General features: G+C 37.4%; 1 protein-coding gene across 1 annotated transcript in view; it reads left to right on the top strand.

Annotated features, from left to right (window-relative positions):
- The first annotated feature begins 779 nt into the window (after positions 1-779).
- The window catches only part of LOC106882161 (uncharacterized), a 26,962-nt gene continuing 20,669 nt past the window's right edge, over positions 780-7,072 (top strand). Inside the window, exon 1 of the mRNA XM_014932741.2 lies at positions 780-1,091. The gene's annotated coding sequence lies outside the window, so the exon portion shown is untranslated. The remainder of the gene's footprint in view (positions 1,092-7,072) is intronic.

Genomic DNA, 7,072 nt, shown 5'->3' with positions numbered 1-7,072 from the left:
ATATCAACTTTAAATAGAGCTCAAAACTGATCCATTGAAAATACTTTATAGTAATAATAATAATAATAATAATAATAATAATAATAATAATAATAATAATAATAATGATAATAATAATAATAATAATAATAATGAAATTGACCTATGAACATTTCGATGGAACATCCAGAATGATTAATACATATAAAAAAATATTATAAAATATAGGATACTCCATCTCCTCGGGGTCCCATTAGTATTGCTATTATTATTATTATTATTATTAGTAATATACTGCCAATAAAAACAGAAACCATTCAAATCCAATTTTCATAGTTGACCCATTAAAATATACAAAACAGGATGAAAAGATATTAGATGGCACACAACCGCCCATCCCAAATATGCATGGAACGAGCAAACGGCAAATCAACTCAAACATCCTGTTAAATTACAGCTCCGCCCATATTGGCACATGCAAGTACGCATTGACATATACACAGACATAGACTCATTTATATGCGCACAAGTGTCACTCGGTGTATGTATATATACGCATCTATCTATATTTACACTTACACCGACACCTACACAGACCCATGGGTACACAGACGCACATTCTCGCACGTACACACATACACATACACACACACACATATAAATACACACACACATACGTACATACATATATAGCTAAATGCACATACACGTACATATAAAGCTAAACACACACACACACACACACACACACACACACACACACACACACACATATATATATATATATATATATATATATATATATATAATTTGTGTCCATTGTCCGAAAGCCTTTCGTCATACGTCTGTGACCTTTTCAGCGGCACTTTCCGTCTTAGTGTGTGCTTCTGCTCCGCTTAGTCTATTCTGTTCATCTATAGAATATCTTTAATCTCCTTTCTCTCATCACCTCAAATGTAATATTTGTTCCCTGAAGACAGAGGCTCGTCTGATCCAACGATGAAATCAATCTACAAACATTATTTTGGACTACCAAGCCCCCAGAAACGGCCGTTGGATTTGTAATACTCTTCTCCAACGTCCTTTAATTCTTGGTATCATTTCTATTCTGTGTAAGTCGAACCTTTTTGCATGTAAGCATATATATACTTTTTTGTAATTGATGTATTTAATATTCTTTGTATATCGACCTGCCTAACTTGGTTATCCTTACATTTATGTGTGTGTGTGTGCGTGTGTAAATACACATATACACATTTACATATATACATATACATACACACAGACAAATACACGCACACGTACATTTATATTTGTGTATTTTTTTTATATAGCGTGCATTCATATATACAAGCACAGACTTATACAGGATACATGCATACTTAGGAAGATATAACCGTAATTACATTCATGTGTGGATGCATACATAGATACATCTGTTGGTATTTTCCCAGCTTGGGTTTCTCGGTGCGTGCAAGATATGGCTGTGGGAACGCTGGGATGTTGTAGTGGGTGCAGCTGGCTTTTTTACCGTGTGTGCAGCGTGCAATTCATTCAGTTAATGTGTTAATTACTCTTTCTCTAGTTAGTAAAATGGACAAAAATTCTTCCAAGCACTACCCATACCCCCTAGAAAGGGTGCTGTATGGTTTTGCGTGTCTCGCAAGTGCCCAGGACAGTTCATACATAGTTGATCTTATCTGATTTCAGTTTCCACAGAAATTCCACCAGTGATGTTGTGTGTCTCGTAGTTATTTTCTTAAAAGTTGAAATGTGGTTGAGATATCGATTCTTGAATGAATCGTCCGTGACACCTATGAACACACACGGGCCTCCTCGTGTGTGCACTGTGCATTTATATACGATGTTGCAAATCGTGCAGAGATTACCGAGTGGGTACCTTGATTTGTCCCTACACGAGCACCTATTGCTGGCTGCTGTTAGTGACTAGTTGTATTCCGTTATTCCCGTCGTTCTCGTTACATGTCAGTTCGTTTTCACTATGTTATTGTTATGCAGACTCTCTGGGTTACTTAGAATTTGGTTGTTATTATTTCCCGATAGGTCCATGCTATGGGTTCCTATGCGTAACCCTTCCTGGCGGTCGGTCGAGTGAGCATTGTATACAGGTACATTAGTTGAGGGTTCCCTGGGGGTGTTGCTCGAGCCCTTGTTTAGCATCCTGTTGCTGATTCGGTGCTTATGCTGCTTCAAGCTGGAGGAGATTGCGTATGACACCTTCACGTTATGCCTGTTAAATATGGAGTGGTATTTTTGTGATCTCGTATTAGGGATAGGAAGTAGACTCCAACTAAGTCAGTGACTTGTGCGGAGTCGGATGATCCGCTTGCTATATCGAAGTCGTCAGCACTATCTGCACTACACCAGAATTTGCTGTCAAAATCTACCAGGGTATCCCTAGCTACTAGTATTATAGCAATTTCTTGACGGGATAGATTGGAGTTAGACTTAGCAAATATCAGGGCTTTATTGAGAAGGACAGGGTTAATAATACTATAATAGTTATCTATATCTAGTTGTAGGAATTTGCTATTTAAGTTTATGTCTAGTTGCTTAAACCAAGCTATACTTGACGATTGTCAGACCACACGGCTAATCGTATCTTAGGTTTGAGACTGGGTGCTATTCTATCGGCAATTATCTTACTAATCCGGCCTATATCGTATTTAAAGTGGCGGAATCAGTCTTACTGGGGGGGGGGGGTAAGAAATTAGGTTGTGATCTTTTAGGATGATTCTGGGTCTCCTAGGGGTGTGTTCTATCTATAGCTGGTTCTGTTCTGTCGGCTATCTCTAGCTTTCTAAAAATTTCTAAGCCTCTAGAATTAATGTTATTTAATATATCTATACTTGCATGTCTGTATCTGTCATTCAATTCCTTCGTAATTAAACTTTTATATAATTGTATATTGATAATGTAGACATTACTGGTTTTGTCGGCTGGTAAAATAATTCCGGAAGCTTTCTCGAAATAGACGAGTAACTTTTGAAGCTTTCGTTTGTGTTTTCGGATGGCGGTGGGGTATTTCCTGAATCTCACATTTAATGCTAGGGCCGGATACCGAGAACGGATTAAATTCATACACCAAAACAGCACACACATTTAGTGAGAGATTCAGGAAATACCCCACCACCATCCGAAAACACCAACAATAGCTTCAAAAGTTACTTGTCTACTTCGAGAAAGCTCCCGAGATTATTGCACCAGCTGACAAAACCGGTAATGTCTACATTATCAATAGAGAATTATATAAAAGTTTAATTGCGAAGGAACTGAATGATAGACACAAGCATTCAAGCATAGATATATTAAATATCATTGACGCCAGAGGCTTAGAAATTGTTAGAAAGCTAGAGATAGACGATAGAACAGAACCATGTGCCCTTAGGAAACTCAAAATCACCCAATTTCTTAACCAACCCCTCAGTAAGACTAATTTGCCCCGTCTAGATCCAACATAGGCCAGATTAGTAAGATAATTAAAGATAGAATAGCACCTACTCTCAAATCTAAGATACGATTAGCCTTGTGGTCTGACACCCGTCGATTATAGCGTAGCTTAAGCAACTAGACATAAGCTTAAATAGCAAATTCCTACAACTAGATATAGATATTTCGTTTTGGGATTTGGTTTGCACGATTCTTTATGTGAGTTCGTGTGTTGAAGCATATTCTGTTGTGTCTGGGGAGAGTCATTTTCTTTTTGTGCCTTATAATCTATAATTCAATAGTCTTAAGACTATTGAAAAGATTGCAAGACGCAACGAAAATTTTAGGAAAATAAAAATAAGAAATAAGTGGAAATTACACCGATGAGTGTGTTAAATTATAAAGCACAAAAAGAAAATGACTCTCCCGAGACACAAAAGCTACAGATAACTATTGTAGTACTACTAACATCATCCTTCTCAATAAAGCCCTGATATTTGCTAAGTCTAACTACGATTTATTCCGTCAATATATTGATATAATACTAGCAGCTTGGGGTACCCAGGTGGATTTTGACAGCAAATTCTGGTGTAGAGCAGATAGAGCTGACGCTTTCGATATAGTGAGTGGATCATCCGACTCCGCACAAGTCACTGACTTAGTTGGAGTCTACATCCCATCTCTAATCCAGGGATAGGATGTAGACTCCAAATATCAGTCTACATCCTACAATCAAAGACACATACTCGTAGCCAACCACATGCTCGGACGTGAATTTGTTGTCTGTGATATAAGGAGAAAGTTAATAAAACATTCACTGATGTTGCAAATAGCCGCTCAGTTGATTAAAAATCCGGTTTATTCAATTGATTCAGTATTTAATTAATATCGCCTCTGTTTTTAACACAGCAAGTCTATAAGAGACGTAATCGCAGTAAAAATACTGCAGTAAGTAGCCTATCGACAGAGTGTATACGTTAAGTATAATGTTTATTTAAAAAAAAATACTCCTTCAATTGCATATAGAGGAAAGTAAAGTAATTAAACAAAAAATACTCTAAATTGCTTCTACAGACTTGTATGATCGTGTTACATTTTACATTCTTTTTAGCCCGCTAGACATAAAAATATTTCCAATGTGGCCCACCTTCCAAAAAGTTTGCCGAACTCTGTCCTAGATGCAGGGTTTGAAAATAAAATATATAAATGGTTTTACAATGACGGTGTTAATCACAAAAGTCATTTGTCACTTACTTATGTTACCACTTAATTACATTATCAAATCTCTGTTTACGGTGCAAATAGATTATAAGCGTTGATAATGTGGAGTATTTGACACGAGTGTGTGTCGTCAATTATTGTTTTAATCTTTTAAAAATAAGGTTTTAGAAATAACTGTTGCTTCAACGTTTAATTCTTGTGAGAAGCCAATATTAAAATAGCGTAGCATGTCACAGAGGTATATGTCAAGAATTTATTAACGTCCTGAACGGAGACATCTAGAACAACTACTGGCTGTGGCAATGTATTAATACAGTAGTTGTTCTTGAAAATTGAGGTCGATAGATTCGACGATACTACTGTGTACAGTGACAAAAATTCTATGGAACAAATCGTTGTGTAAAAGTTTATGTACGGCAAAGAGATCACGTGTTCAAACGAAGGTTGCGTATGTGACTGTTAGTGGAAATGCGAATGCTACAATGTTGATAATCACCAAATGTAGGGATCATCATCCTATTTTACACAGTCAGGATCTCATTGTAGAAATGCGCCTGTCCGAATATCCACAGCCGAGGTCACCAATCGTAGATCAGAAGCGCGCGCGTTCCAACATTGAGGACACCAATTATAAAATTTTGTCTTCTAAGTGGGGCATATAAAAATTGCTTCCAATTTAGAAATAATTCTGTTTGTTCAAGAAAAGAATTTTTAGTAAGTAAACATAAAAGTCTGTCTGTGAGAGTGTTTCTTTGTCCGACGTGGAGTCGGCTGTAAACAAAGACAACACTGATAATAAATGAATTACGTTTGTTTATACAACATGAAGTAAACTCCAGATAAGACCAACGTACTTTAGAGAAGAACGCATCAAAAACAAATTATGCTACATATATTTGAGTTATCGATTTGGTTAAAATGGTGGTAAACATAATCATGAGATACGCTGAACAAAAGAGGCCTTGTATAAGCTGATTGTATGAATTTTGACAAAACGAATGCCAACTACAAATAACTTTGCTTATGTCAGCTGTAAGAACATTGTCTTTTGTTAAATCTCTTGAAAGCAAGGCATCACTAGTGAGTGATATTGAAGAGGAGGTCTCGAATAGATTTGGTTTTACTAAAGCGATCATTTAGAAAGATGAGAAATTGATGATGCTCGAGAATATGTTTGCTAACGGCTGTCTCCATGACTTTTGTGATGTTGAAATTAAAATAGATAGGCCAATGTGGTCACAGTGGTTGCCCTTTTCATGAATGGGATATACTGCAACATGTCCTCAAAGACTAGAATCTTTCTAGAGAAATAGAAATTGAAAAGAATTTGGTGAAGATAGAAACTAACTCTGGAGTTCATTGTTCGAGGGTTATGGAAGACAAAGTAAGATGGCCGATGCATTTGTTGATCTGAAGCACCTTTTGAGAAGGGAGAGGAAATAAGATTTGAGGTGGGGGGGTTATTTTGCATGTGCAGTATGAATCTAAAAGCACATGTGGCTGCTTCATCTACATGAGTAGTCCTTACGAAACAATTACAGTCGAGATGTGGGGAGCAGACGGAAACTACAAAATTAGCAGTGATTCTTTTAGAGACAAGAGAGGTTGCGGACTCACCGTTATTCAGAGAGATTCGCTGCGTTTCCAAGCATGGATATCAAGAATTGCAATTTGTTTGTGGCAGGTTAGTTTTTCAACACATTGCAAGCTGTGATCTTTATTATTATTGCTGTAGCGCAGTAATGAGTGAACTACTTAGGTTTTGGTGGATATGTGTTTTCGTTGGGTCTGAGATATGGAGGGGCATGTTTAAGATTATGGGTTCAGTCCTTTGTTAAATTGTCTCTGAAGGATGAAATGCAAAACACATGAATTGCCAAGAATAGTCAGCGTAGAACTAGTAGTTCTCTAACTGTCCTGTTGATTTAAATATGTCTGAAAGCTTGCCAAAGCGAGAGAGAATAAGAGCACCAAGAATTAATGATAATGGACCGGAAATGAAGATGGACGCAGACAAAGACAACGATTTGAACGTATACAACACGGGAACACTTGAATGAATATGCTGCAGGAATCGGTTCCCTACGCTGAAAGGCCCTCGGATTCGCAAGGCAAGAGGGTGTACGCAGAAAGGCAAATATCAATCAGATGACACGGATTGATAGTACCCAGGGGGCAAACCACAGTGATATGGTCAGCCCAGGTGCGAAGGGTAATGAGTGTAGGCGAGCGAAAATTAAGTGCTCATAAAGAGATTCCTTGTCAGCCTACAAGGAATTTGCAAAGTGCAGTGCTGAAGAATATGAAGACCACGAAAAGGGAGCTGTTGGTAGAACTCCACATACTTGCCAGTTTAATTTAATGGTGAAGTCATTTTGGTACATGCACAAACATACTCACACACACACACACACACACACAC

This window comes from Octopus bimaculoides, chromosome 17, assembly GCF_001194135.2.
Source record: "Octopus bimaculoides isolate UCB-OBI-ISO-001 chromosome 17, ASM119413v2, whole genome shotgun sequence".
Lineage (NCBI taxonomy): Eukaryota > Metazoa > Mollusca > Cephalopoda > Octopoda > Octopodidae > Octopus > Octopus bimaculoides.
Note: the sequence above shows the minus strand (reverse complement) of the source record. Positions and strands in the feature narration are given on the sequence as shown.